The following is a 24,889-nucleotide window of genomic DNA, read 5'->3' on the forward strand; positions in this document are numbered from 1 at the left end:
GTTTGTCACTTCCAAGCACAGGCCATCCCCTCCCCCGTGCTACTGAACCGACGAATTCCTGTACAATCGGGATCCCCGGGAAATCACAAGAGGGACACCTAGTGGCCGCTGATAGCTCAAAGACAGCTGGTACACCTTCTCACACCTACCTCGTTATTCAGCTTGCTGGAAGAATACATTGCGAATGACCGATTCAAGAGTGCAAGGGAGAAGAGTGCTCCAAAGTAGATGTATACATCGCAGCCGGGTTTTCCAGCAATTTACCTTTCTGATGAGCTGGTACTGCACTTTACGCCCACATAGAGCACCTGACTGGGTGGGGGACTGCGTGCGCATGAAGGTGGCTGAGGGCAATGGGAGCAAAGCAACCTGGGACACAGGGGACCCAGCCCCTTTCCTCTGCTTTCGTCTATAGGTCGGGGTGCCTTTTTAAGGACCTTCGATTAAAAAAAGCTGAGCTGCGTGGACAAATTACGCACGTCTACGTCTTAGAGGGATCTTCCCTGACCGGGAATCGAACCCGGGCCGCGGCGGTGAAAGCGCCGAATCCTAGCCACTAGACCACCAGGGAGGAGATGCTCTTGTGAGCCTGCCTTGCTCACTTCCTTATTGTGACTAAGCTAACTCCACTGTATAGATTGCCCATAAAGTACGAGTGGGGAAAAGTTAGGTGTCACACAGTGTGTTTGTCATAAGCAATTACCTTTATCCTCCTGCAAAAGCCTTTTTACTCTGCAATCACCTCTTGCTGGACAGCCTGCGCTGGAGCAGCCAGCATGAAAAGGGAGCTGAGTAAGGCAGGGCCTAGGGTCTCACCAGGGTGGCCGAGTGGTTAAGGCGTTGGACTTAAGATCCAATGGACAGTTGTCCGCATGGGTTCGAGCCCCATCCCTGGTATGGGTTTTCAGCGGGTGTGTAGGAACTTGCAGATGCTTTTTTAAAGCATTTTCCTCTGCCCTCCTCACCCTCCCAGTGCCCTTCCTTAACAGTCCCAATTCACGTCTCAGCTGTGGGGTCTGCTGCTACTCTGCACTTAGCATGGATGCTTCCCAAAGCAATGCAGTGCCACCTACGCAGAGCCCCTGCTTAGAGAAATACACCTCCTATGTCTTTTCCCACTGAAGGGAGCAGGAGGAAGTACTTGCTTCCTGGGGAACATGGGCCTGCCACTGGAATTTGTTAACCCGCCTCTTGCGGATTTCTCCCCTTTCTTTGATTTACACCTGCAGGCTCTCCCTTGCCATCGGAGCAGGATCTGCTGATGCAGGCCCGGCTGGATCAAATGTGCAAAGGCTTGTCCCCAGGCCTCGGGAAAAAATTGAGCAGAGATTCCCGCCTCCGCCTCCTCTTGCCTTCCGAACGGGCTTCCAAACGGGCAATGCCCTGACGGGTCCCCCACGCCCCATCCTGCCCATGCCCACACCCCTGTATATGAGGGTGACCCATGTCCCTCACCCTCCATGCTCGAACGGAAGACACGTGTGTCCTGAGGGGAGCGCCAGACAGGCATTTCTCCGGCCAGGCAGACCCCTGCAGCACCCGTTAGGCTCCAAAGCCTGTACATTCCCAAGATGCCACTGGTCACTATGCAAATCAGACAGCCCTGGCCACACCCTCTCCGCCGCTGGGCTCTGCTGCTTTCGGTACGTGCAGCTCAGCTTTTTCTTACCCTGAACCAGACTTCCGTTTCAGCAAAAAGGTGGGTTGCAGTGGGTCCGGGATGCCATTTGGAGACAAAGCCTGCGGCCCTGTCAAAGATGACTTCCTGCCGCACACCATGTGGTCAGAAGCCTACGAAAAGAAGCGCACCTCGGAATACAGAATCTCACTTCCTCAAGAGCCTTGCACAAGAGATTTTCCTCCCGCCGAGGAAAGCAACTCAAAGGGAACCTTGCGAAAATCAAATTAGGAGCCAGATTGCGGGATGCTAGGCAAACTGTTTGTCAGAAAAGCAAATTCATTTTGAGAAGCCCTGACCTGCGGGAAGGAAAAGCATTCAAGGGCAGAAGAAGGACTGTTCCCTGACCGGGAATCGAACCCGGGCCGCGGCGGTGAGAGCGCCGAATCCTAACCACTAGACCACCAGGGAACCCAGAGCCATACAGCAAAAGTTCCTACACTGCTCTCCTAGTGACAAAGCTCATGGGGGCTGAAAGCATATTTTATTCTACAGCGAATATGAATCAGAACTTGAAAAAACACTCATGATTCCACCAGACTGTTTGTCACTTCCAAGCACAGGCCATCCCCTCCCCCGTGCTACTGAACCGACGAATTCCTGTACAATCGGGATCCCCGGGAAATCACAAGAGGGACACCTAGTGGCCGCTGATAGCTCAAAGACAGCTGGTACACCTTCTCACACCTACCTCGTTATTCAGCTTGCTGGAAGAATACATTGCGAATGACCGATTCAAGAGTGCAAGGGAGAAGAGTGCTCCAAAGTAGATGTATACATCGCAGCCGGGTTTTCCAGCAATTTACCTTTCTGATGAGCTGGTACTGCACTTTACGCCCACATAGAGCACCTGACTGGGTGGGGGACTGCGTGCGCATGAAGGTGGCTGAGGGCAATGGGAGCAAAGCAACCTGGGACACAGGGGACCCAGCCCCTTTCCTCTGCTTTCGTCTATAGGTCGGGGTGCCTTTTTAAGGACCTTCGATTAAAAAAAGCTGAGCTGCGTGGACAAATTACGCACGTCTACGTCTTAGAGGGATCTTCCCTGACCGGGAATCGAACCCGGGCCGCGGCGGTGAAAGCGCCGAATCCTAGCCACTAGACCACCAGGGAGGAGATGCTCTTGTGAGCCTGCCTTGCTCACTTCCTTATTGTGACTAAGCTAACTCCACTGTATAGATTGCCCATAAAGTACGAGTGGGGAAAAGTTAGGTGTCACACAGTGTGTTTGTCATAAGCAATTACCTTTATCCTCCTGCAAAAGCCTTTTTACTCTGCAATCACCTCTTGCTGGACAGCCTGCGCTGGAGCAGCCAGCATGAAAAGGGAGCTGAGTAAGGCAGGGCCTAGGGTCTCACCAGGGTGGCCGAGTGGTTAAGGCGTTGGACTTAAGATCCAATGGACAGTTGTCCGCATGGGTTCGAGCCCCATCCCTGGTATGGGTTTTCAGCGGGTGTGTAGGAACTTGCAGATGCTTTTTTAAAGCATTTTCCTCTGCCCTCCTCACCCTCCCAGTGCCCTTCCTTAACAGTCCCAATTCACGTCTCAGCTGTGGGGTCTGCTGCTACTCTGCACTTAGCATGGATGCTTCCCAAAGCAATGCAGTGCCACCTACGCAGAGCCCCTGCTTAGAGAAATACACCTCCTATGTCTTTTCCCACTGAAGGGAGCAGGAGGAAGTACTTGCTTCCTGGGGAACATGGGCCTGCCACTGGAATTTGTTAACCCGCCTCTTGCGGATTTCTCCCCTTTCTTTGATTTACACCTGCAGGCTCTCCCTTGCCATCGGAGCAGGATCTGCTGATGCAGGCCCGGCTGGATCAAATGTGCAAAGGCTTGTCCCCAGGCCTCGGGAAAAAATTGAGCAGAGATTCCCGCCTCCGCCTCCGCCTCCTCTTGCCTTCCGAACGGGCTTCCAAACGGGCAATGCCCTGACGGGTCCCCCACGCCCCATCCTGCCCATGCCCACACCCCTGTATATGAGGGTGACCCATGTCCCTCACCCTCCATGCTCGAACGGAAGACACGTGTGTCCTGAGGGGAGCGCCAGACAGGCATTTCTCCGGCCAGGCAGACCCCTGCAGCACCCGTTAGGCTCCAAAGCCTGTACATTCCCAAGATGCCACTGGTCACTATGCAAATCAGACAGCCCTGGCCACACCCTCTCCGCCGCTGGGCTCTGCTGCTTTCGGTACGTGCAGCTCAGCTTTTTCTTACCCTGAACCAGACTTCCGTTTCAGCAAAAAGGTGGGTTGCAGTGGGTCCGGGATGCCATTTGGAGACAAAGCCTGCGGCCCTGTCAAAGATGACTTCCTGCCGCACACCATGTGGTCAGAAGCCTACGAAAAGAAGCGCACCTCGGAATACAGAATCTCACTTCCTCAAGAGCCTTGCACAAGAGATTTTCCTCCCGCCGAGGAAAGCAACTCAAAGGGAACCTTGCGAAAATCAAATTAGGAGCCAGATTGCGGGATGCTAGGCAAACTGTTTGTCAGAAAAGCAAATTCATTTTGAGAAGCCCTGACCTGCGGGAAGGAAAAGCATTCAAGGGCAGAAGAAGGACTGTTCCCTGACCGGGAATCGAACCCGGGCCGCGGCGGTGAGAGCACCGAATCCTAACCACTAGACCACCAGGGAACCCACAGCCATACAGCAAAAGTTCCTACACTGCTCTCCTAGTGACAAAGCTCATGGGGGCTGAAAGCATATTTTATTCTACAGCGAATATGAATCAGAACTTGAAAAAACACTCATGATTCCACCAGACTGTTTGTCACTTCCAAGCACAGGCCATCCCCTCCCCCGTGCTACTGAACCGACGAATTCCTGTACAATCGGGATCCCCGGGAAATCACAAGAGGGACACCTAGTGGCCGCTGATAGCTCAAAGACAGCTGGTACACCTTCTCACACCTACCTCGTTATTCAGCTTGCTGGAAGAATACATTGCGAATGACCGATTCAAGAGTGCAAGGGAGAAGAGTGCTCCAAAGTAGATGTATACATCGCAGCCGGGTTTTCCAGCAATTTACCTTTCTGATGAGCTGGTACTGCACTTTACGCCCACATAGAGCACCTGACTGGGTGGGGGACTGCGTGCGCATGAAGGTGGCTGAGGGCAATGGGAGCAAAGCAACCTGGGACACAGGGGACCCAGCCCCTTTCCTCTGCTTTCGTCTATAGGTCGGGGTGCCTTTTTAAGGACCTTCGATTAAAAAAAGCTGAGCTGCGTGGACAAATTACGCACGTCTACGTCTTAGAGGGATCTTCCCTGACCGGGAATCGAACCCGGGCCGCGGCGGTGAAAGCGCCGAATCCTAGCCACTAGACCACCAGGGAGGAGATGCTCTTGTGAGCCTGCCTTGCTCACTTCCTTATTGTGACTAAGCTAACTCCACTGTATAGATTGCCCATAAAGTACGAGTGGGGAAAAGTTAGGTGTCACACAGTGTGTTTGTCATAAGCAATTACCTTTATCCTCCTGCAAAAGCCTTTTTACTCTGCAATCACCTCTTGCTGGACAGCCTGCGCTGGAGCAGCCAGCATGAAAAGGGAGCTGAGTAAGGCAGGGCCTAGGGTCTCACCAGGGTGGCCGAGTGGTTAAGGCGTTGGACTTAAGATCCAATGGACAGTTGTCCGCATGGGTTCGAGCCCCATCCCTGGTATGGGTTTTCAGCGGGTGTGTAGGAACTTGCAGATGCTTTTTTAAAGCATTTTCCTCTGCCCTCCTCACCCTCCCAGTGCCCTTCCTTAACAGTCCCAATTCACGTCTCAGCTGTGGGGTCTGCTGCTACTCTGCACTTAGCATGGATGCTTCCCAAAGCAATGCAGTGCCACCTACGCAGAGCCCCTGCTTAGAGAAATACACCTCCTATGTCTTTTCCCACTGAAGGGAGCAGGAGGAAGTACTTGCTTCCTGGGGAACATGGGCCTGCCACTGGAATTTGTTAACCCGCCTCTTGCGGATTTCTCCCCTTTCTTTGATTTACACCTGCAGGCTCTCCCTTGCCATCGGAGCAGGATCTGCTGATGCAGGCCCGGCTGGATCAAATGTGCAAAGGCTTGTCCCCAGGCCTCGGGAAAAAATTGAGCAGAGATTCCCGCCTCCGCCTCCGCCTCCTCTTGCCTTCCGAACGGGCTTCCAAACGGGCAATGCCCTGACGGGTCCCCCACGCCCCATCCTGCCCATGCCCACACCCCTGTATATGAGGGTGACCCATGTCCCTCACCCTCCATGCTCGAACGGAAGACACGTGTGTCCTGAGGGGAGCGCCAGACAGGCATTTCTCCGGCCAGGCAGACCCCTGCAGCACCCGTTAGGCTCCAAAGCCTGTACATTCCCAAGATGCCACTGGTCACTATGCAAATCAGACAGCCCTGGCCACACCCTCTCCGCCGCTGGGCTCTGCTGCTTTCGGTACGTGCAGCTCAGCTTTTTCTTACCCTGAACCAGACTTCCGTTTCAGCAAAAAGGTGGGTTGCAGTGGGTCCGGGATGCCATTTGGAGACAAAGCCTGCGGCCCTGTCAAAGATGACTTCCTGCCGCACACCATGTGGTCAGAAGCCTACGAAAAGAAGCGCACCTCGGAATACAGAATCTCACTTCCTCAAGAGCCTTGCACAAGAGATTTTCCTCCCGCCGAGGAAAGCAACTCAAAGGGAACCTTGCGAAAATCAAATTAGGAGCCAGATTGCGGGATGCTAGGCAAACTGTTTGTCAGAAAAGCAAATTCATTTTGAGAAGCCCTGACCTGCGGGAAGGAAAAGCATTCAAGGGCAGAAGAAGGACTGTTCCCTGACCGGGAATCGAACCCGGGCCGTGGCGGTGAGAGCGCCGAATCCTAACCACTAGACCACCAGGGAACCCAGAGCCATACAGCAAAAGTTCCTACACTGCTCTCCTAGTGACAAAGCTCATGGGGGCTGAAAGCATATTTTATTCTACAGCGAATATGAATCAGAACTTGAAAAAACACTCATGATTCCACCAGACTGTTTGTCACTTCCAAGCACAGGCCATCCCCTCCCCCGTGCTACTGAACCGACGAATTCCTGTACAATCGGGATCCCCGGGAAATCACAAGAGGGACACCTAGTGGCCGCTGATAGCTCAAAGACAGCTGGTACACCTTCTCACACCTACCTCGTTATTCAGCTTGCTGGAAGAATACATTGCGAATGACCGATTCAAGAGTGCAAGGGAGAAGAGTGCTCCAAAGTAGATGTATACATCGCAGCCGGGTTTTCCAGCAATTTACCTTTCTGATGAGCTGGTACTGCACTTTACGCCCACATAGAGCACCTGACTGGGTGGGGGACTGCGTGCGCATGAAGGTGGCTGAGGGCAATGGGAGCAAAGCAACCTGGGACACAGGGGACCCAGCCCCTTTCCTCTGCTTTCGTCTATAGGTCGGGGTGCCTTTTTAAGGACCTTCGATTAAAAAAAGCTGAGCTGCGTGGACAAATTACGCACGTCTACGTCTTAGAGGGATCTTCCCTGACCGGGAATCGAACCCGGGCCGCGGCGGTGAAAGCGCCGAATCCTAGCCACTAGACCACCAGGGAGGAGATGCTCTTGTGAGCCTGCCTTGCTCACTTCCTTATTGTGACTAAGCTAACTCCACTGTATAGATTGCCCATAAAGTACGAGTGGGGAAAAGTTAGGTGTCACACAGTGTGTTTGTCATAAGAAATTACCTTTATCCTCCTGCAAAAGCCTTTTTACTCTGCAATCACCTCTTGCTGGACAGCCTGCGCTGGAGCAGCCAGCATGAAAAGGGAGCTGAGTAAGGCAGGGCCTAGGGTCTCACCAGGGTGGCCGAGTGGTTAAGGCGTTGGACTTAAGATCCAATGGACAGTTGTCCGCATGGGTTCGAGCCCCATCCCTGGTATGGGTTTTCAGCGGGTGTGTAGGAACTTGCAGATGCTTTTTTAAAGCATTTTCCTCTGCCCTCCTCACCCTCCCAGTGCCCTTCCTTAACAGTCCCAATTCACGTCTCAGCTGTGGGGTCTGCTGCTACTCTGCACTTAGCATGGATGCTTCCCAAAGCAATGCAGTGCCACCTACGCAGAGCCCCTGCTTAGAGAAATACACCTCCTATGTCTTTTCCCACTGAAGGGAGCAGGAGGAAGTACTTGCTTCCTGGGGAACATGGGCCTGCCACTGGAATTTGTTAACCCGCCTCTTGCGGATTTCTCCCCTTTCTTTGATTTACACCTGCAGGCTCTCCCTTGCCATCGGAGCAGGATCTGCTGATGCAGGCCCGGCTGGATCAAATGTGCAAAGGCTTGTCCCCAGGTCTCGGGAAAAAATTGAGCAGAGATTCCCGCCTCCGCCTCCGCCTCCTCTTGCCTTCCGAACGGGCTTCCAAACGGGCAATGCCCTGACGGGTCCCCCACGCCCCATCCTGCCCATGCCCACACCCCTGTATATGAGGGTGACCCATGTCCCTCACCCTCCATGCTCGAACGGAAGACACGTGTGTCCTGAGGGGAGCGCCAGACAGGCATTTCTCCGGCCAGGCAGACCCCTGCAGCACCCGTTAGGCTCCAAAGCCTGTACATTCCCAAGATGCCACTGGTCACTATGCAAATCAGACAGCCCTGGCCACACCCTCTCCGCCGCTGGGCTCTGCTGCTTTCGGTACGTGCAGCTCAGCTTTTTCTTACCCTGAACCAGACTTCCGTTTCAGCAAAAAGGTGGGTTGCAGTGGGTCCGGGATGCCATTTGGAGACAAAGCCTGCGGCCCTGTCAAAGATGACTTCCTGCCGCACACCATGTGGTCAGAAGCCTACGAAAAGAAGCGCACCTCGGAATACAGAATCTCACTTCCTCAAGAGCCTTGCACAAGAGATTTTCCTCTCGCCGAGGAAAGCAACTCAAAGGGAACCTTGCGAAAATCAAATTAGGAGCCAGATTGCGGGATGCTAGGCAAACTGTTTGTCAGAAAAGCAAATTCATTTTGAGAAGCCCTGACCTGCGGGAAGGAAAAGCATTCAAGGGCAGAAGAAGGACTGTTCCCTGACCGGGAATCGAACCCGGGCCGCGGCGGTGAGAGCGCCGAATCCTAACCACTAGACCACCAGGGAACCCAGAGCCATACAGCAAAAGTTCCTACACTGCTCTCCTAGTGACAAAGCTCATGGGGGCTGAAAGCATATTTTATTCTACAGCGAATATGAATCAGAACTTGAAAAAACACTCATGATTCCACCAGACTGTTTGTCACTTCCAAGCACAGGCCATCCCCTCCCCCGTGCTACTGAACCGACGAATTCCTGTACAATCGGGATCCCCGGGAAATCACAAGAGGGACACCTAGTGGCCGCTGATAGCTCAAAGACAGCTGGTACACCTTCTCACACCTACCTCGTTATTCAGCTTGCTGGAAGAATACATTGCGAATGACCGATTCAAGAGTGCAAGGGAGAAGAGTGCTCCAAAGTAGATGTATACATCGCAGCCGGGTTTTCCAGCAATTTACCTTTCTGATGAGCTGGTACTGCACTTTACGCCCACATAGAGCACCTGACTGGGTGGGGGACTGCGTGCGCATGAAGGTGGCTGAGGGCAATGGGAGCAAAGCAACCTGGGACACAGGGGACCCAGCCCCTTTCCTCTGCTTTCGTCTATAGGTCGGGGTGCCTTTTTAAGGACCTTCGATTAAAAAAAGCTGAGCTGCGTGGACAAATTACGCACGTCTACGTCTTAGAGGGATCTTCCCTGACCGGGAATCGAACCCGGGCCGCGGCAGTGAAAGCGCCGAATCCTAGCCACTAGACCACCAGGGAGGAGATGCTCTTGTGAGCCTGCCTTGCTCACTTCCTTATTGTGACTAAGCTAACTCCACTGTATAGATTGCCCATAAAGTACGAGTGGGGAAAAGTTAGGTGTCACACAGTGTGTTTGTCATAAGCAATTACCTTTATCCTCCTGCAAAAGCCTTTTTACTCTGCAATCACCTCTTGCTGGACAGCCTGCGCTGGAGCAGCCAGCATGAAAAGGGAGCTGAGTAAGGCAGGGCCTAGGGTCTCACCAGGGTGGCCGAGTGGTTAAGGCGTTGGACTTAAGATCCAATGGACAGTTGTCCGCATGGGTTCGAGCCCCATCCCTGGTATGGGTTTTCAGCGGGTGTGTAGGAACTTGCAGATGCTTTTTTAAAGCATTTTCCTCTGCCCTCCTCACCCTCCCAGTGCCCTTCCTTAACAGTCCCAATTCACGTCTCAGCTGTGGGGTCTGCTGCTACTCTGCACTTAGCATGGATGCTTCCCAAAGCAATGCAGTGCCACCTACGCAGAGCCCCTGCTTAGAGAAATACACCTCCTATGTCTTTTCCCACTGAAGGGAGCAGGAGGAAGTACTTGCTTCCTGGGGAACATGGGCCTGCCACTGGAATTTGTTAACCCGCCTCTTGCGGATTTCTCCCCTTTCTTTGATTTACACCTGCAGGCTCTCCCTTGCCATCGGAGCAGGATCTGCTGATGCAGGCCCGGCTGGATCAAATGTGCAAAGGCTTGTCCCCAGGCCTCGGGAAAAAATTGAGCAGAGATTCCCGCCTCCGCCTCCGCCTCCTCTTGCCTTCCGAACGGGCTTCCAAACGGGCAATGCCCTGACGGGTCCCCCACGCCCCATCCTGCCCATGCCCACACCCCTGTATATGAGGGTGACCCATGTCCCTCACCCTCCATGCTCGAACGGAAGACACGTGTGTCCTGAGGGGAGCGCCAGACAGGCATTTCTCCGGCCAGGCAGACCCCTGCAGCACCCGTTAGGCTCCAAAGCCTGTACATTCCCAAGATGCCACTGGTCACTATGCAAATCAGACAGCCCTGGCCACACCCTCTCCGCCGCTGGGCTCTGCTGCTTTCGGTACGTGCAGCTCAGCTTTTTCTTACCCTGAACCAGACTTCCGTTTCAGCAAAAAGGTGGGTTGCAGTGGGTCCGGGATGCCATTTGGAGACAAAGCCTGCGGCCCTGTCAAAGATGACTTCCTGCCGCACACCATGTGGTCAGAAGCCTACGAAAAGAAGCGCACCTCGGAATACAGAATCTCACTTCCTCAAGAGCCTTGCACAAGAGATTTTCCTCCCGCCGAGGAAAGCAACTCAAAGGGAACCTTGCGAAAATCAAATTAGGAGCCAGATTGCGGGATGCTAGGCAAACTGTTTGTCAGATTAGCAAATTCATTTTGAGAAGCCCTGACCTGCGGGAAGGAAAAGCATTCAAGGGCAGAAGAAGGACTGTTCCCTGACCGGGAATCGAACCCGGGCCGCGGCGGTGAGAGCGCCGAATCCTAACCACTAGACCACCAGGGAACCCAGAGCCATACAGCAAAAGTTCCTACACTGCTCTCCTAGTGACAAAGCTCATGGGGGCTGAAAGCATATTTTATTCTACAGCGAATATGAATCAGAACTTGAAAAAACACTCATGATTCCACCAGACTGTTTGTCACTTCCAAGCACAGGCCATCCCCTCCCCCGTGCTACTGAACCGACGAATTCCTGTACAATCGGGATCCCCGGGAAATCACAAGAGGGACACCTAGTGGCCGCTGATAGCTCAAAGACAGCTGGTACACCTTCTCACACCTACCTCGTTATTCAGCTTGCTGGAAGAATACATTGCGAATGACCGATTCAAGAGTGCAAGGGAGAAGAGTGCTCCAAAGTAGATGTATACATCGCAGCCGGGTTTTCCAGCAATTTACCTTTCTGATGAGCTGGTACTGCACTTTACGCCCACATAGAGCACCTGACTGGGTGGGGGACTGCGTGCGCATGAAGGTGGCTGAGGGCAATGGGAGCAAAGCAACCTGGGACACAGGGGACCCAGCCCCTTTCCTCTGCTTTCGTCTATAGGTCGGGGTGCCTTTTTAAGGACCTTCGATTAAAAAAAGCTGAGCTGCGTGGACAAATTACGCACGTCTACGTCTTAGAGGGATCTTCCCTGACCGGGAATCGAACCCGGGCCGCGGCGGTGAAAGCGCCGAATCCTAGCCACTAGACCACCAGGGAGGAGATGCTCTTGTGAGCCTGCCTTGCTCACTTCCTTATTGTGACTAAGCTAACTCCACTGTATAGATTGCCCATAAAGTACGAGTGGGGAAAAGTTAGGTGTCACACAGTGTGTTTGTCATAAGCAATTACCTTTATCCTCCTGCAAAAGCCTTTTTACTCTGCAATCACCTCTTGCTGGACAGCTTGCGCTGGAGCAGCCAGCATGAAAAGGGAGCTGAGTAAGGCAGGGCCTAGGGTCTCACCAGGGTGGCCGAGTGGTTAAGGCGTTGGACTTAAGATCCAATGGACAGTTGTCCGCATGGGTTCGAGCCCCATCCCTGGTATGGGTTTTCAGCGGGTGTGTAGGAACTTGCAGATGCTTTTTTAAAGCATTTTCCTCTGCCCTCCTCACCCTCCCAGTGCCCTTCCTTAACAGTCCCAATTCACGTCTCAGCTGTGGGGTCTGCTGCTACTCTGCACTTAGCATGGATGCTTCCCAAAGCAATGCAGTGCCACCTACGCAGAGCCCCTGCTTAGAGAAATACACCTCCTATGTCTTTTCCCACTGAAGGGAGCAGGAGGAAGTACTTGCTTCCTGGGGAACATGGGCCTGCCACTGGAATTTGTTAACCCGCCTCTTGCGGATTTCTCCCCTTTCTTTGATTTACACCTGCAGGCTCTCCCTTGCCATCGGAGCAGGATCCACTGATGCAGGCCCGGCTGGATCAAATGTGCAAAGGCTTGTCCCCAGGCCTCGGGAAAAAATTGAGCAGAGATTCCCGCCTCCGCCTCCGCCTCCTCTTGCCTTCCGAACGGGCTTCCAAACGGGCAATGCCCTGACGGGTCCCCCACGCCCCATCCTGCCCATGCCCACACCCCTGTATATGAGGGTGACCCATGTCCCTCACCCTCCATGCTCGAACGGAAGACACGTGTGTCCTGAGGGGAGCGCCAGACAGGCATTTCTCCGGCCAGGCAGACCCCTGCAGCACCCGTTAGGCTCCAAAGCCTGTACATTCCCAAGATGCCACTGGTCACTATGCAAATCAGACAGCCCTGGCCACACCCTCTCCGCCGCTGGGCTCTGCTGCTTTCGGTACGTGCAGCTCAGCTTTTTCTTACCCTGAACCAGACTTCCGTTTCAGCAAAAAGGTGGGTTGCAGTGGGTCCGGGATGCCATTTGGAGACAAAGCCTGCGGCCCTGTCAAAGATGACTTCCTGCCGCACACCATGTGGTCAGAAGCCTACGAAAAGAAGCGCACCTCGGAATACAGAATCTCACTTCCTCAAGAGCCTTGCACAAGAGATTTTCCTCCCGCCGAGGAAAGCAACTCAAAGGGAACCTTGCGAAAATCAAATTAGGAGCCAGATTGCGGGATGCTAGGCAAACTGTTTGTCAGAAAAGCAAATTCATTTTGAGAAGCCCTGACCTGCGGGAAGGAAAAGCATTCAAGGGCAGAAGAAGGACTGTTCCCTGACCGGGAATCGAACCCGGGCCGCGGCGGTGAGAGCACCGAATCCTAACCACTAGACCACCAGGGAACCCACAGCCATACAGCAAAAGTTCCTACACTGCTCTCCTAGTGACAAAGCTCATGGGGGCTGAAAGCATATTTTATTCTACAGCGAATATGAATCAGAACTTGAAAAAACACTCATGATTCCACCAGACTGTTTGTCACTTCCAAGCACAGGCCATCCCCTCCCCCGTGCTACTGAACCGACGAATTCCTGTACAATCGGGATCCCCGGGAAATCACAAGAGGGACACCTAGTGGCCGCTGATAGCTCAAAGACAGCTGGTACACCTTCTCACACCTACCTCGTTATTCAGCTTGCTGGAAGAATACATTGCGAATGACCGATTCAAGAGTGCAAGGGAGAAGAGTGCTCCAAAGTAGATGTATACATCGCAGCCGGGTTTTCCAGCAATTTACCTTTCTGATGAGCTGGTACTGCACTTTACGCCCACATAGAGCACCTGACTGGGTGGGGGACTGCGTGCGCATGAAGGTGGCTGAGGGCAATGGGAGCAAAGCAACCTGGGACACAGGGGACCCAGCCCCTTTCCTCTGCTTTCGTCTATAGGTCGGGGTGCCTTTTTAAGGACCTTCGATTAAAAAAAGCTGAGCTGCGTGGACAAATTACGCACGTCTACGTCTTAGAGGGATCTTCCCTGACCGGGAATCGAACCCGGGCCGCGGCGGTGAAAGCGCCGAATCCTAGCCACTAGACCACCAGGGAGGAGATGCTCTTGTGAGCCTGCCTTGCTCACTTCCTTATTGTGACTAAGCTAACTCCACTGTATAGATTGCCCATAAAGTACGAGTGGGGAAAAGTTAGGTGTCACACAGTGTGTTTGTCATAAGCAATTACCTTTATCCTCCTGCAAAAGCCTTTTTACTCTGCAATCACCTCTTGCTGGACAGCCTGCGCTGGAGCAGCCAGCATGAAAAGGGAGCTGAGTAAGGCAGGGCCTAGGGTCTCACCAGGGTGGCCGAGTGGTTAAGGCGTTGGACTTAAGATCCAATGGACAGTTGTCCGCATGGGTTCGAGCCCCATCCCTGGTATGGGTTTTCAGCGGGTGTGTAGGAACTTGCAGATGCTTTTTTAAAGCATTTTCCTCTGCCCTCCTCACCCTCCCAGTGCCCTTCCTTAACAGTCCCAATTCACGTCTCAGCTGTGGGGTCTGCTGCTACTCTGCACTTAGCATGGATGCTTCCCAAAGCAATGCAGTGCCACCTACGCAGAGCCCCTGCTTAGAGAAATACACCTCCTATGTCTTTTCCCACTGAAGGGAGCAGGAGGAAGTACTTGCTTCCTGGGGAACATGGGCCTGCCACTGGAATTTGTTAACCCGCCTCTTGCGGATTTCTCCCCTTTCTTTGATTTACACCTGCAGGCTCTCCCTTGCCATCGGAGCAGGATCTGCTGATGCAGGCCCGGCTGGATCAAATGTGCAAAGGCTTGTCCCCAGGCCTCGGGAAAAAATTGAGCAGAGATTCCCGCCTCCGCCTCCGCCTCCTCTTGCCTTCCGAACGGGCTTCCAAACGGGCAATGCCCTGACGGGTCCCCCACGCCCCATCCTGCCCATGCCCACACCCCTGTATATGAGGGTGACCCATGTCCCTCACCCTCCATGCTCGAACGGAAGACACGTGTGTCCTGAGGGGAGCGCCAGACAGGCATTTCTCCGGCCAGGCAGACCCCTGCAGCACCCGTTAGGCTCCAAAGCCTGTACATTCCCAAGATGCCACTGGTCACTATGCAAATCAGACAGCCCTGGCCACACCCTCTCCGCCGCTGGGCTCTGCTGCTTTCGGTACGTGCAGCTCAGCTTTTTCTTACCCTGAACCAGACTTCCGTTTCAGCAAAAAGGTGGGTTGCAGTGGGTCCGGGATGCCATTTGGAGACAAAGCCTGCGGCCCTGTCAAAGATGACTTCCTGCCGCACACCATGTGGTCAGAAGCCTACGAAAAGAAGCGCACCTCGGAATACAGAATCTCACTTCCTCAAGAGCCTTGCACAAGAGATTTTCCTCTCGCCGAGGAAAGCAACTCAAAGGGAACCTTGCGAAAATCAAATTAGGAGCCAGATTGCGGGATGCTAGGCAAACTGTTTGTCAGAAAAGCAAATTCATTTTGAGAAGCCCTGACCTGCGGGAAGGAAAAGCATTCAAGGGCAGAAGAAGGACTGTTCCCTGACCGGGAATCGAACCCGGGCCGCGGCGGTGAGAGCGCCGAATCCTAACCACTAGACCACCAGGGAACCCAGAGCCATACAGCAAAAGTTCCTACACTGCTCTCCTAGTGACAAAGCTCATGGGGGCTGAAAGCATATTTTATTCTACAGCGAATATGAATCAGAACTTGAAAAAACACTCATGATTCCACCAGACTGTTTGTCACTTCCAAGCACAGGCCATCCCCTCCCCCGTGCTACTGAACCGACGAATTCCTGTACAATCGGGATCCCCGGGAAATCACAAGAGGGACACCTAGTGGCCGCTGATAGCTCAAAGACAGCTGGTACACCTTCTCACACCTACCTCGTTATTCAGCTTGCTGGAAGAATACATTGCGAATGACCGATTCAAGAGTGCAAGGGAGAAGAGTGCTCCAAAGTAGATGTATACATCGCAGCCGGGTTTTCCAGCAATTTACCTTTCTGATGAGCTGGTACTGCACTTTACGCCCACATAGAGCACCTGACTGGGTGGGGGACTGCGTGCGCATGAAGGTGGCTGAGGGCAATGGGAGCAAAGCAACCTGGGACACAGGGGACCCAGCCCCTTTCCTCTGCTTTCGTCTATAGGTCGGGGTGCCTTTTTAAGGACCTTCGATTAAAAAAAGCTGAGCTGCGTGGACAAATTACGCACGTCTACGTCTTAGAGGGATCTTCCCTGACCGGGAATCGAACCCGGGCCGCGGCAGTGAAAGCGCCGAATCCTAGCCACTAGACCACCAGGGAGGAGATGCTCTTGTGAGCCTGCCTTGCTCACTTCCTTATTGTGACTAAGCTAACTCCACTGTATAGATTGCCCATAAAGTACGAGTGGGGAAAAGTTAGGTGTCACACAGTGTGTTTGTCATAAGCAATTACCTTTATCCTCCTGCAAAAGCCTTTTTACTCTGCAATCACCTCTTGCTGGACAGCCTGCGCTGGAGCAGCCAGCATGAAAAGGGAGCTGAGTAAGGCAGGGCCTAGGGTCTCACCAGGGTGGCCGAGTGGTTAAGGCGTTGGACTTAAGATCCAATGGACAGTTGTCCGCATGGGTTCGAGCCCCATCCCTGGTATGGGTTTTCAGCGGGTGTGTAGGAACTTGCAGATGCTTTTTTAAAGCATTTTCCTCTGCCCTCCTCACCCTCCCAGTGCCCTTCCTTAACAGTCCCAATTCACGTCTCAGCTGTGGGGTCTGCTGCTACTCTGCACTTAGCATGGATGCTTCCCAAAGCAATGCAGTGCCACCTACGCAGAGCCCCTGCTTAGAGAAATACACCTCCTATGTCTTTTCCCACTGAAGGGAGCAGGAGGAAGTACTTGCTTCCTGGGGAACATGGGCCTGCCACTGGAATTTGTTAACCCGCCTCTTGCGGATTTCTCCCCTTTCTTTGATTTACACCTGCAGGCTCTCCCTTGCCATCGGAGCAGGATCTGCTGATGCAGGCCCGGCTGGATCAAATGTGCAAAGGCTTGTCCCCAGGCCTCGGGAAAAAATTGAGCAGAGATTCCCGCCTCCGCCTCCGCCTCCTCTTGCCTTCCGAACGGGCTTCCAAACGGGCAATGCCCTGACGGGTCCCCCACGCCCCATCCTGCCCATGCCCACACCCCTGTATATGAGGGTGACCCATGTCCCTCACCCTCCATGCTCGAACGGAAGACACGTGTGTCCTGAGGGGAGCGCCAGACAGGCATTTCTCCGGCCAGGCAGACCCCTGCAGCACCCGTTAGGCTCCAAAGCCTGTACATTCCCAAGATGCCACTGGTCACTATGCAAATCAGACAGCCCTGGCCACACCCTCTCCGCCGCTGGGCTCTGCTGCTTTCGGTACGTGCAGCTCAGCTTTTTCTTACCCTGAACCAGACTTCCGTTTCAGCAAAAAGGTGGGTTGCAGTGGGTCCGGGATGCCATTTGGAGACAAAGCCTGCGGCCCTGTCAAAGATGACTTCCTGCCGCACACCATGTGGTCAGAAGCCTACGAAAAGAAGCGCACCTCGGAATACAGAATCTCACTTCCTCAAGAGCCTTGCACAAGAGATGTTCCTCCCGCCGAGGAAAGCAACTCAAAGGGAACCTTGCGAAAATCAAATTAGGAGCCAGATTGCGGGATGCTAGGCAAACTGTTTGTCAGATTAGCAAATTCATTTTGAGAAGCCCTGACCTGCGGGAAGGAAAAGCATTCAAGGGCAGAAGAAGGACTGTTCCCTGACCGGGAATCGAACCCGGGCCGCGGCGGTGAGAGCGCCGAATCCTAACCACTAGACCACCAGGGAACCCAGAGCCATACAGCAAAAGTTCCTACACTGCTCTCCTAGTGACAAAGCTCATGGGGGCTGAAAGCATATTTTATTCTACAGCGAATATGAATCAGAACTTGAAAAAACACTCATGATTCCACCAGACTGTTTGTCACTTCCAAGCACAGGCCATCCCCTCCCCCGTGCTACTGAACCGACGAATTCCTGTACAATCGGGATCCCCGGGAAATCACAAGAGGGACACCTAGTGGCCGCTGATAGCTCAAAGACAGCTGGTACACCTTCTCACACCTACCTCGTTATTCAGCTTGCTGGAAGAATACATTGCGAATGACCGATTCAAGAGTGCAAGGGAGAAGAGTGCTCCAAAGTAGATGTATACATCGCAGCCGGGTTTTCCAGCAATTTACCTTTCTGATGAGCTGGTACTGCACTTTACGCCCACATAGAGCACCTGACTGGGTGGGGGACTGCGTGCGCATGAAGGTGGCTGAGGGCAATGGGAGCAAAGCAACCTGGGACACAGGGGACCCAGCCCCTTTCCTCTGCTTTCGTCTATAGGTCGGGGTGCCTTTTTAAGGACCTTCGATTAAAAAAAGCTGAGCTGCGTGGACAAATTACGCACGTCTACGTCTTAGAGGGATCTTTCCTGACCGGGAATCGAACCCGGGCCGCGGCGGTGAAAGCGCCGAATCCTAGCCACTAGACCACCAGGGAGGAGATGCTCTTGTGAGCCTGCCTTGCTCACTTCCTTATTGTGACTAAGCTAACTCCACTGTATAGATTGCCCATAAAGTACGAGTGGGGAAAAGTTAGGTGTCACACAGTGTGTTTGTCATAAGCAATTACCTTTATCCTCCTGCAAAAGCCTTTTTACTCTGCAATCACCTCTTGCTGGACAGCCTGCGCTGGAGCAGCCAGCATGAAAAGGGAGCTGAGTAAGGCAGGGCCTAGGGTCTCACCAGGGTGGCCGAGTGGTTAAGGCGTTGGACTTAAGATCCAATGGACAGTTGTCCGCATGGGTTCGAGCCCCATCCCTGGTATGGGTTTTCAGCGGGTGTGTAGGAACTTGCAGATGCTTTTTTAAAGCATTTTCCTCTGCCCTCCTCACCCTCCCAGTGCCCTTCCTTAACAGTCCCAATTCACGTCTCAGCTGTGGGGTCTGCTGCTACTCTGCACTTAGCATGGATGCTTCCCAAAGCAATGCAGTGCCACCTACGCAGAGCCCCTGCTTAGAGAAATACACCTCCTATGTCTTTTCCCACTGAAGGGAGCAGGAGGAAGTACTTGCTTCCTGGGGAACATGGGCCTGCCACTGGAATTTGTTAACCCGCCTCTTGCGGATTTCTCCCCTTTCTTTGATTTACACCTGCAGGCTCTCCCTTGCCATCGGAGCAGGATCTGCTGATGCAGGCCCGGCTGGATCAAATGTGCAAAGGCTTGTCCCCAGGCCTCGGGAAAAAATTGAGCAGAGATTCCCGCCTCCGCCTCCGCCTCCTCTTGCCTTCCGAACGGGCTTCCAAACGGGCAATGCCCTGACGGGTCCCCCACGCCCCATCCTGCCCATGCCCACACCCCTGTATATGAGGGTGACCCATGTCCCTCACCCTCCATGCTCGAACGGAAGACACGTGTGTCCTGAGGGGAGCGCCAGACAGGCATTTCTCCGGCCAGGCAGACCCCTGCAGCACCCGTTAGGCTCCAAAGCCTGTACATTCCCAAGATGCCACTGGTCACTATGCAAATCAGACAGCCCTGGCCACACCCTCTCCGCCGCTGGGCTCTGCTGCTTTCGGTACGTGCAGCTCAGCTTTTTCTTACCCTGAACCAGACTTCCGTTTCAGCAAAAAGGTGGGTTGCAGTGGGTCCGGGATGCCATTTGGAGACAAAGCCTGCGGCCCTGTCAAAGATGACTTCCTGCCGCACACCATGTGGTCAGAAGCCTACGAAAAGAAGCGCACCTCGGAATACAGAATCTCACTTCCTCAAGAGCCTTGCACAAGAGATTTTCCTCCCGCCGAGGAAAGCAACTCAAAGGGAACCTTGCGAAAATCAAATTAGGAGCCAGATTGCGGGATGCTAGGCAAACTGTTTGTCAGAAAAGCAAATTCATTTTGAGAAGCCCTGACCTGCGGGAAGGAAAAGCATTCAAGGGCAGAAGAAGGACTGTTCCCTGACCGGGAATCGAACCCGGGCCGCGGCGGTGAGAGCACCGAATCCTAACCACTAGACCACCAGGGAACCCACAGCCATACAGCAAAAGTTCCTACACTGCTCTCCTAGTGACAAAGCTCATGGGGGCTGAAAGCATATTTTATTCTACAGCGAATATGAATCAGAACTTGAAAAAACACTCATGATTCCACCAGACTGTTTGTCACTTCCAAGCACAGGCCATCCCCTCCCCCGTGCTACTGAACCGACGAATTCCTGTACAATCGGGATCCCCGGGAAATCACAAGAGGGACACCTAGTGGCCGCTGATAGCTCAAAGACAGCTGGTACACCTTCTCACACCTACCTCGTTATTCAGCTTGCTGGAAGAATACATTGCGAATGACCGATTCAAGAGTGCAAGGGAGAAGAGTGCTCCAAAGTAGATGTATACATCGCAGCCGGGTTTTCCAGCAATTTACCTTTCTGATGAGCTGGTACTGCACTTTACGCCCACATAGAGCACCTGACTGGGTGGGGGACTGCGTGCGCATGAAGGTGGCTGAGGGCAATGGGAGCAAAGCAACCTGGGACACAGGGGACCCAGCCCCTTTCCTCTGCTTTCGTCTATAGGTCGGGGTGCCTTTTTAAGGACCTTCGATTAAAAAAAGCTGAGCTGCGTGGACAAATTACGCACGTCTACGTCTTAGAGGGATCTTCCCTGACCGGGAATCGAACCCGGGCCGCGGCGGTGAAAGCGCCGAATCCTAGCCACTAGACCACCAGGGAGGAGATGCTCTTGTGAGCCTGCCTTGCTCACTTCCTTATTGTGACTAAGCTAACTCCACTGTATAGATTGCCCATAAAGTACGAGTGGGGAAAAGTTAGGTGTCACACAGTGTGTTTGTCATAAGCAATTACCTTTATCCTCCTGCAAAAGCCTTTTTACTCTGCAATCACCTCTTGCTGGACAGCCTGCGCTGGAGCAGCCAGCATGAAAAGGGAGCTGAGTAAGGCAGGGCCTAGGGTCTCACCAGGGTGGCCGAGTGGTTAAGGCGTTGGACTTAAGATCCAATGGACAGTTGTCCGCATGGGTTCGAGCCCCATCCCTGGTATGGGTTTTCAGCGGGTGTGTAGGAACTTGCAGATGCTTTTTTAAAGCATTTTCCTCTGCCCTCCTCACCCTCCCAGTGCCCTTCCTTAACAGTCCCAATTCACGTCTCAGCTGTGGGGTCTGCTGCTACTCTGCACTTAGCATGGATGCTTCCCAAAGCAATGCAGTGCCACCTACGCAGAGCCCCTGCTTAGAGAAATACACCTCCTATGTCTTTTCCCACTGAAGGGAGCAGGAGGAAGTACTTGCTTCCTGGGGAACATGGGCCTGCCACTGGAATTTGTTAACCCGCCTCTTGCGGATTTCTCCCCTTTCTTTGATTTACACCTGCAGGCTCTCCCTTGCCATCGGAGCAGGATCTGCTGATGCAGGCCCGGCTGGATCAAATGTGCAAAGGCTTGTCCCCAGGCCTCGGGAAAAAATTGAGCAGAGATTCCCGCCTCCGCCTCCGCCTCCTCTTGCCTTCCGAACGGGCTTCCAAACGGGCAATGCCCTGACGGGTCCCCCACGCCCCATCCTGCCCATGCCCACACCCCTGTATATGAGGGTGACCCATGTCCCTCACCCTCCATGCTCGAACGGAAGACACGTGTGTCCTGAGGGGAGCGCCAGACAGGCATTTCTCCGGCCAGGCAGACCCCTGCAGCACCCGTTAGGCTCCAAAGCCTGTACATTCCCAAGATGCCACTGGTCACTATGCAAATCAGACAGCCCTGGCCACACCCTCTCCGCCGCTGGGCTCTGCTGCTTTCGGTACGTGCAGCTCAGCTTTTTCTTACCCTGAACCAGACTTCCGTTTCAGCAAAAAGGTGGGTTGCAGTGGGTCCGGGATGCCATTTGGAGACAAAGCCTGCGGCCCTGTCAAAGATGACTTCCTGCCGCACACCATGTGGTCAGAAGCCTACGAAAAGAAGCGCACCTCGGAATACAGAATCTCACTTCCTCAAGAGCCTTGCACAAGAGATTTTCCTCCCGCCGAGGAAAGCAACTCAAAGGGAACCTTGCGAAAATCAAATTAGGAGCCAGATTGCGGGATGCTAGGCAAACTGTTTGTCAGAAAAGCAAATTCATTTTGAGAAGCCCTGACCTGCGGGAAGGAAAAGCATTCAAGGGCAGAAGAAGGACTGTTCCCTGACCGGGAATCGAACCCGGGCCGCGGCGGTGAGAGCGCCGAATCCTAACCACTAGACCACCAGGGAACCCAGAGCCATACAGCAAAAGTTCCTACACTGCTCTCCTAGTGACAAAGCTCATGGGGGCTGAAAGCATATTTTATTCTACAGCGAATATGAATCAGAACTTGAAAAAACACTCATGATTCCACCAGACTGTTTGTCACTTCCAAGCACAGGCCATCCCCTCCCCCGTGCTACTGAACCGACGAATTCCTGTACAATCGGGATCCCCGGGAAATCACAAGAGGGACACCTAGTGGCCGCTGATAGCTCAAAGACAGCTGGTACACCTTCTCACACCTACCTCGTTATTCAGCTTGCTGGAAGAATACATTGCGAATGACCGATTCAAGAGTGCAAGGGAGAAGAGTGCTCCAAAGTAGATGTATACATCGCAGCCGGGTTTTCCAGCAATTTACCTTTCTGATGAGCTGGTACTGCACTTTACGCCCACATAGAGCACCTGACTGGGTGGGGGACTGCGTGCGCATGAAGGTGGCTGAGGGCAATGGGAGCAAAGCAACCTGGGACACAGGGGACCCAGCCCCTTTCCTCTGCTTTCGTCTATAGGTCGGGGTGCCTTTTTAAGGACCTTCGATTAAAAAAAGCTGAGCTGCGTGGACAAATTACGCACGTCTACGTCTTAGAGGGATCTTCCCTGACCGGGAATCGAACCCGGGCCGCGGCGGTGAAAGCGCCGAATCCTAGCCACTAGACCACCAGGGAGGAGATGCTCTTGTGAGCCTGCCTTGCTCACTTCCTTATTGTGACTAAGCTAACTCCACTGTATAGATTGCCCATAAAGTACGAGTGGGGAAAAGTTAGGTGTCACACAGTGTGTTTGTCATAAGCAATTACCTTTATCCTCCTGCAAAAGCCTTTTTACTCTGCAATCACCTCTTGCTGGACAGCCTGCGCTGGAGCAGCCAGCATGAAAAGGGAGCTGAGTAAGGCAGGGCCTAGGGTCTCACCAGGGTGGCCGAGTGGTTAAGGCGTTGGACTTAAGATCCAATGGACAGTTGTCCGCATGGGTTCGAGCCCCATCCCTGGTATGGGTTTTCAGCGGGTGTGTAGGAACTTGCAGATGCTTTTTTAAAGCATTTTCCTCTGCCCTCCTCACCCTCCCAGTGCCCTTCCTTAACAGTCCCAATTCACGTCTCAGCTGTGGGGTCTGCTGCTACTCTGCACTTAGCATGGATGCTTCCCAAAGCAATGCAGTGCCACCTACGCAGAGCCCCTGCTTAGAGAAATACACCTCCTATGTCTTTTCCCACTGAAGGGAGCAGGAGGAAGTACTTGCTTCCTGGGGAACATGGGCCTGCCACTGGAATTTGTTAACCCGCCTCTTGCGGATTTCTCCCCTTTCTTTGATTTACACCTGCAGGCTCTCCCTTGCCATCGGAGCAGGATCTGCTGATGCAGGCCCGGCTGGATCAAATGTGCAAAGGCTTGTCCCCAGGCCTCGGGAAAAAATTGAGCAGAGATTCCCGCCTCCGCCTCCGCCTCCTCTTGCCTTCCGAACGGGCTTCCAAACGGGCAATGCCCTGACGGGTCCCCCACGCCCCATCCTGCCCATGCCCACACCCCTGTATATGAGGGTGACCCATGTCCCTCACCCTCCATGCTCGAACGGAAGACACGTGTGTCCTGAGGGGAGCGCCAGACAGGCATTTCTCCGGCCAGGCAGACCCCTGCAGCACCCGTTAGGCTCCAAAGCCTGTACATTCCCAAGATGCCACTGGTCACTATGCAAATCAGACAGCCCTGGCCACACCCTCTCCGCCGCTGGGCTCTGCTGCTTTCGGTACGTGCAGCTCAGCTTTTTCTTACCCTGAACCAGACTTCCGTTTCAGCAAAAAGGTGGGTTGCAGTGGGTCCGGGATGCCATTTGGAGACAAAGCCTGCGGCCCTGTCAAAGATGACTTCCTGCCGCACACCATGTGGTCAGAAGCCTACGAAAAGAAGCGCACCTCGGAATACAGAATCTCACTTCCTCAAGAGCCTTGCACAAGAGATTTTCCTCCCGCCGAGGAAAGCAACTCAAAGGGAACCTTGCGAAAATCAAATTAGGAGCCAGATTGCGGGATGCTAGGCAAACTGTTTGTCAGAAAAGCAAATTCATTTTGAGAAGCCCTGACCTGCGGGAAGGAAAAGCATTCAAGGGCAGAAGAAGGACTGTTCCCTGACCGGGAATCGAACCCGGGCCGCGGCGGTGAGAGCACCGAATCCTAACCACTAGACCACCAGGGAACCCACAGCCATACAGCAAAAGTTCCTACACTGCTCTCCTAGTGACAAAGCTCATGGGGGCTGAAAGCATATTTTATTCTACAGCGAATATGAATCAGAACTTGAAAAAACACTCATGATTCCACCAGACTGTTTGTCACTTCCAAGCACAGGCCATCCCCTCCCCCGTGCTACTGAACCGACGAATTCCTGTACAATCGGGATCCCCGGGAAATCACAAGAGGGACACCTAGTGGCCGCTGATAGCTCAAAGACAGCTGGTACACCTTCTCACACCTACCTCGTTATTCAGCTTGCTGGAAGAATACATTGCGAATGACCGATTCAAGAGTGCAAGGGAGAAGAGTGCTCCAAAGTAGATGTATACATCGCAGCCGGGTTTTCCAGCAATTTACCTTTCTGATGAGCTGGTACTGCACTTTACGCCCACATAGAGCACCTGACTGGGTGGGGGACTGCGTGCGCATGAAGGTGGCTGAGGGCAATGGGAGCAAAGCAACCTGGGACACAGGGGACCCAGCCCCTTTCCTCTGCTTTCGT

General features: G+C 53.5%; 29 non-coding genes across 29 annotated transcripts; 11 read left to right on the plus strand and 18 right to left on the minus strand.

Annotated features, from left to right (window-relative positions):
- Positions 1-499: 499 nt before the first annotated feature.
- On the minus strand, positions 500-571 carry TRNAE-UUC (transfer RNA glutamic acid (anticodon UUC)). Its single transcript has one exon. It is a non-coding gene; the product is annotated as a tRNA-Glu (tRNA).
- A 243-nt stretch (positions 572-814) lies between these two features.
- Positions 815-897, plus strand: TRNAL-UAA (transfer RNA leucine (anticodon UAA)). Its single transcript has one exon. It is a non-coding gene; the product is annotated as a tRNA-Leu (tRNA).
- Positions 898-2,017: 1,120 nt separating this feature from the next.
- On the minus strand, positions 2,018-2,089 carry TRNAE-CUC (transfer RNA glutamic acid (anticodon CUC)). The gene has a single exon. It is a non-coding gene; the product is annotated as a tRNA-Glu (tRNA).
- A 630-nt stretch (positions 2,090-2,719) lies between these two features.
- Positions 2,720-2,791, minus strand: TRNAE-UUC (transfer RNA glutamic acid (anticodon UUC)). Its single transcript has one exon. It is a non-coding gene; the product is annotated as a tRNA-Glu (tRNA).
- A 243-nt stretch (positions 2,792-3,034) lies between these two features.
- On the plus strand, positions 3,035-3,117 carry TRNAL-UAA (transfer RNA leucine (anticodon UAA)). The gene has a single exon. It is a non-coding gene; the product is annotated as a tRNA-Leu (tRNA).
- Positions 3,118-4,243: 1,126 nt separating this feature from the next.
- Positions 4,244-4,315, minus strand: TRNAE-CUC (transfer RNA glutamic acid (anticodon CUC)). The gene has a single exon. It is a non-coding gene; the product is annotated as a tRNA-Glu (tRNA).
- Positions 4,316-4,945: 630 nt separating this feature from the next.
- TRNAE-UUC (transfer RNA glutamic acid (anticodon UUC)) lies at positions 4,946-5,017 on the minus strand. The gene has a single exon. It is a non-coding gene; the product is annotated as a tRNA-Glu (tRNA).
- Positions 5,018-5,260: 243 nt separating this feature from the next.
- TRNAL-UAA (transfer RNA leucine (anticodon UAA)) lies at positions 5,261-5,343 on the plus strand. The gene has a single exon. It is a non-coding gene; the product is annotated as a tRNA-Leu (tRNA).
- Positions 5,344-7,171: 1,828 nt separating this feature from the next.
- On the minus strand, positions 7,172-7,243 carry TRNAE-UUC (transfer RNA glutamic acid (anticodon UUC)). Its single transcript has one exon. It is a non-coding gene; the product is annotated as a tRNA-Glu (tRNA).
- Positions 7,244-7,486: 243 nt separating this feature from the next.
- TRNAL-UAA (transfer RNA leucine (anticodon UAA)) lies at positions 7,487-7,569 on the plus strand. The gene has a single exon. It is a non-coding gene; the product is annotated as a tRNA-Leu (tRNA).
- Positions 7,570-8,695: 1,126 nt separating this feature from the next.
- On the minus strand, positions 8,696-8,767 carry TRNAE-CUC (transfer RNA glutamic acid (anticodon CUC)). Its single transcript has one exon. It is a non-coding gene; the product is annotated as a tRNA-Glu (tRNA).
- Positions 8,768-9,712: 945 nt separating this feature from the next.
- On the plus strand, positions 9,713-9,795 carry TRNAL-UAA (transfer RNA leucine (anticodon UAA)). Its single transcript has one exon. It is a non-coding gene; the product is annotated as a tRNA-Leu (tRNA).
- Positions 9,796-10,921: 1,126 nt separating this feature from the next.
- On the minus strand, positions 10,922-10,993 carry TRNAE-CUC (transfer RNA glutamic acid (anticodon CUC)). Its single transcript has one exon. It is a non-coding gene; the product is annotated as a tRNA-Glu (tRNA).
- A 630-nt stretch (positions 10,994-11,623) lies between these two features.
- TRNAE-UUC (transfer RNA glutamic acid (anticodon UUC)) lies at positions 11,624-11,695 on the minus strand. The gene has a single exon. It is a non-coding gene; the product is annotated as a tRNA-Glu (tRNA).
- A 243-nt stretch (positions 11,696-11,938) lies between these two features.
- Positions 11,939-12,021, plus strand: TRNAL-UAA (transfer RNA leucine (anticodon UAA)). The gene has a single exon. It is a non-coding gene; the product is annotated as a tRNA-Leu (tRNA).
- A 1,126-nt stretch (positions 12,022-13,147) lies between these two features.
- On the minus strand, positions 13,148-13,219 carry TRNAE-CUC (transfer RNA glutamic acid (anticodon CUC)). Its single transcript has one exon. It is a non-coding gene; the product is annotated as a tRNA-Glu (tRNA).
- A 630-nt stretch (positions 13,220-13,849) lies between these two features.
- TRNAE-UUC (transfer RNA glutamic acid (anticodon UUC)) lies at positions 13,850-13,921 on the minus strand. The gene has a single exon. It is a non-coding gene; the product is annotated as a tRNA-Glu (tRNA).
- A 243-nt stretch (positions 13,922-14,164) lies between these two features.
- On the plus strand, positions 14,165-14,247 carry TRNAL-UAA (transfer RNA leucine (anticodon UAA)). Its single transcript has one exon. It is a non-coding gene; the product is annotated as a tRNA-Leu (tRNA).
- Positions 14,248-15,373: 1,126 nt separating this feature from the next.
- Positions 15,374-15,445, minus strand: TRNAE-CUC (transfer RNA glutamic acid (anticodon CUC)). The gene has a single exon. It is a non-coding gene; the product is annotated as a tRNA-Glu (tRNA).
- A 945-nt stretch (positions 15,446-16,390) lies between these two features.
- TRNAL-UAA (transfer RNA leucine (anticodon UAA)) lies at positions 16,391-16,473 on the plus strand. Its single transcript has one exon. It is a non-coding gene; the product is annotated as a tRNA-Leu (tRNA).
- A 1,126-nt stretch (positions 16,474-17,599) lies between these two features.
- Positions 17,600-17,671, minus strand: TRNAE-CUC (transfer RNA glutamic acid (anticodon CUC)). Its single transcript has one exon. It is a non-coding gene; the product is annotated as a tRNA-Glu (tRNA).
- Positions 17,672-18,616: 945 nt separating this feature from the next.
- Positions 18,617-18,699, plus strand: TRNAL-UAA (transfer RNA leucine (anticodon UAA)). The gene has a single exon. It is a non-coding gene; the product is annotated as a tRNA-Leu (tRNA).
- Positions 18,700-19,825: 1,126 nt separating this feature from the next.
- Positions 19,826-19,897, minus strand: TRNAE-CUC (transfer RNA glutamic acid (anticodon CUC)). Its single transcript has one exon. It is a non-coding gene; the product is annotated as a tRNA-Glu (tRNA).
- Positions 19,898-20,527: 630 nt separating this feature from the next.
- Positions 20,528-20,599, minus strand: TRNAE-UUC (transfer RNA glutamic acid (anticodon UUC)). Its single transcript has one exon. It is a non-coding gene; the product is annotated as a tRNA-Glu (tRNA).
- A 243-nt stretch (positions 20,600-20,842) lies between these two features.
- On the plus strand, positions 20,843-20,925 carry TRNAL-UAA (transfer RNA leucine (anticodon UAA)). Its single transcript has one exon. It is a non-coding gene; the product is annotated as a tRNA-Leu (tRNA).
- Positions 20,926-22,051: 1,126 nt separating this feature from the next.
- Positions 22,052-22,123, minus strand: TRNAE-CUC (transfer RNA glutamic acid (anticodon CUC)). Its single transcript has one exon. It is a non-coding gene; the product is annotated as a tRNA-Glu (tRNA).
- Positions 22,124-22,753: 630 nt separating this feature from the next.
- Positions 22,754-22,825, minus strand: TRNAE-UUC (transfer RNA glutamic acid (anticodon UUC)). The gene has a single exon. It is a non-coding gene; the product is annotated as a tRNA-Glu (tRNA).
- A 243-nt stretch (positions 22,826-23,068) lies between these two features.
- Positions 23,069-23,151, plus strand: TRNAL-UAA (transfer RNA leucine (anticodon UAA)). Its single transcript has one exon. It is a non-coding gene; the product is annotated as a tRNA-Leu (tRNA).
- A 1,126-nt stretch (positions 23,152-24,277) lies between these two features.
- On the minus strand, positions 24,278-24,349 carry TRNAE-CUC (transfer RNA glutamic acid (anticodon CUC)). Its single transcript has one exon. It is a non-coding gene; the product is annotated as a tRNA-Glu (tRNA).
- Positions 24,350-24,889: the final 540 nt, after the last annotated feature.

The sequence above is a fragment of the Triturus cristatus genome, chromosome 5_2, assembly GCF_964204655.1.
Source record: "Triturus cristatus chromosome 5_2, aTriCri1.1, whole genome shotgun sequence".
NCBI lineage: Eukaryota > Metazoa > Chordata > Amphibia > Caudata > Salamandridae > Triturus > Triturus cristatus.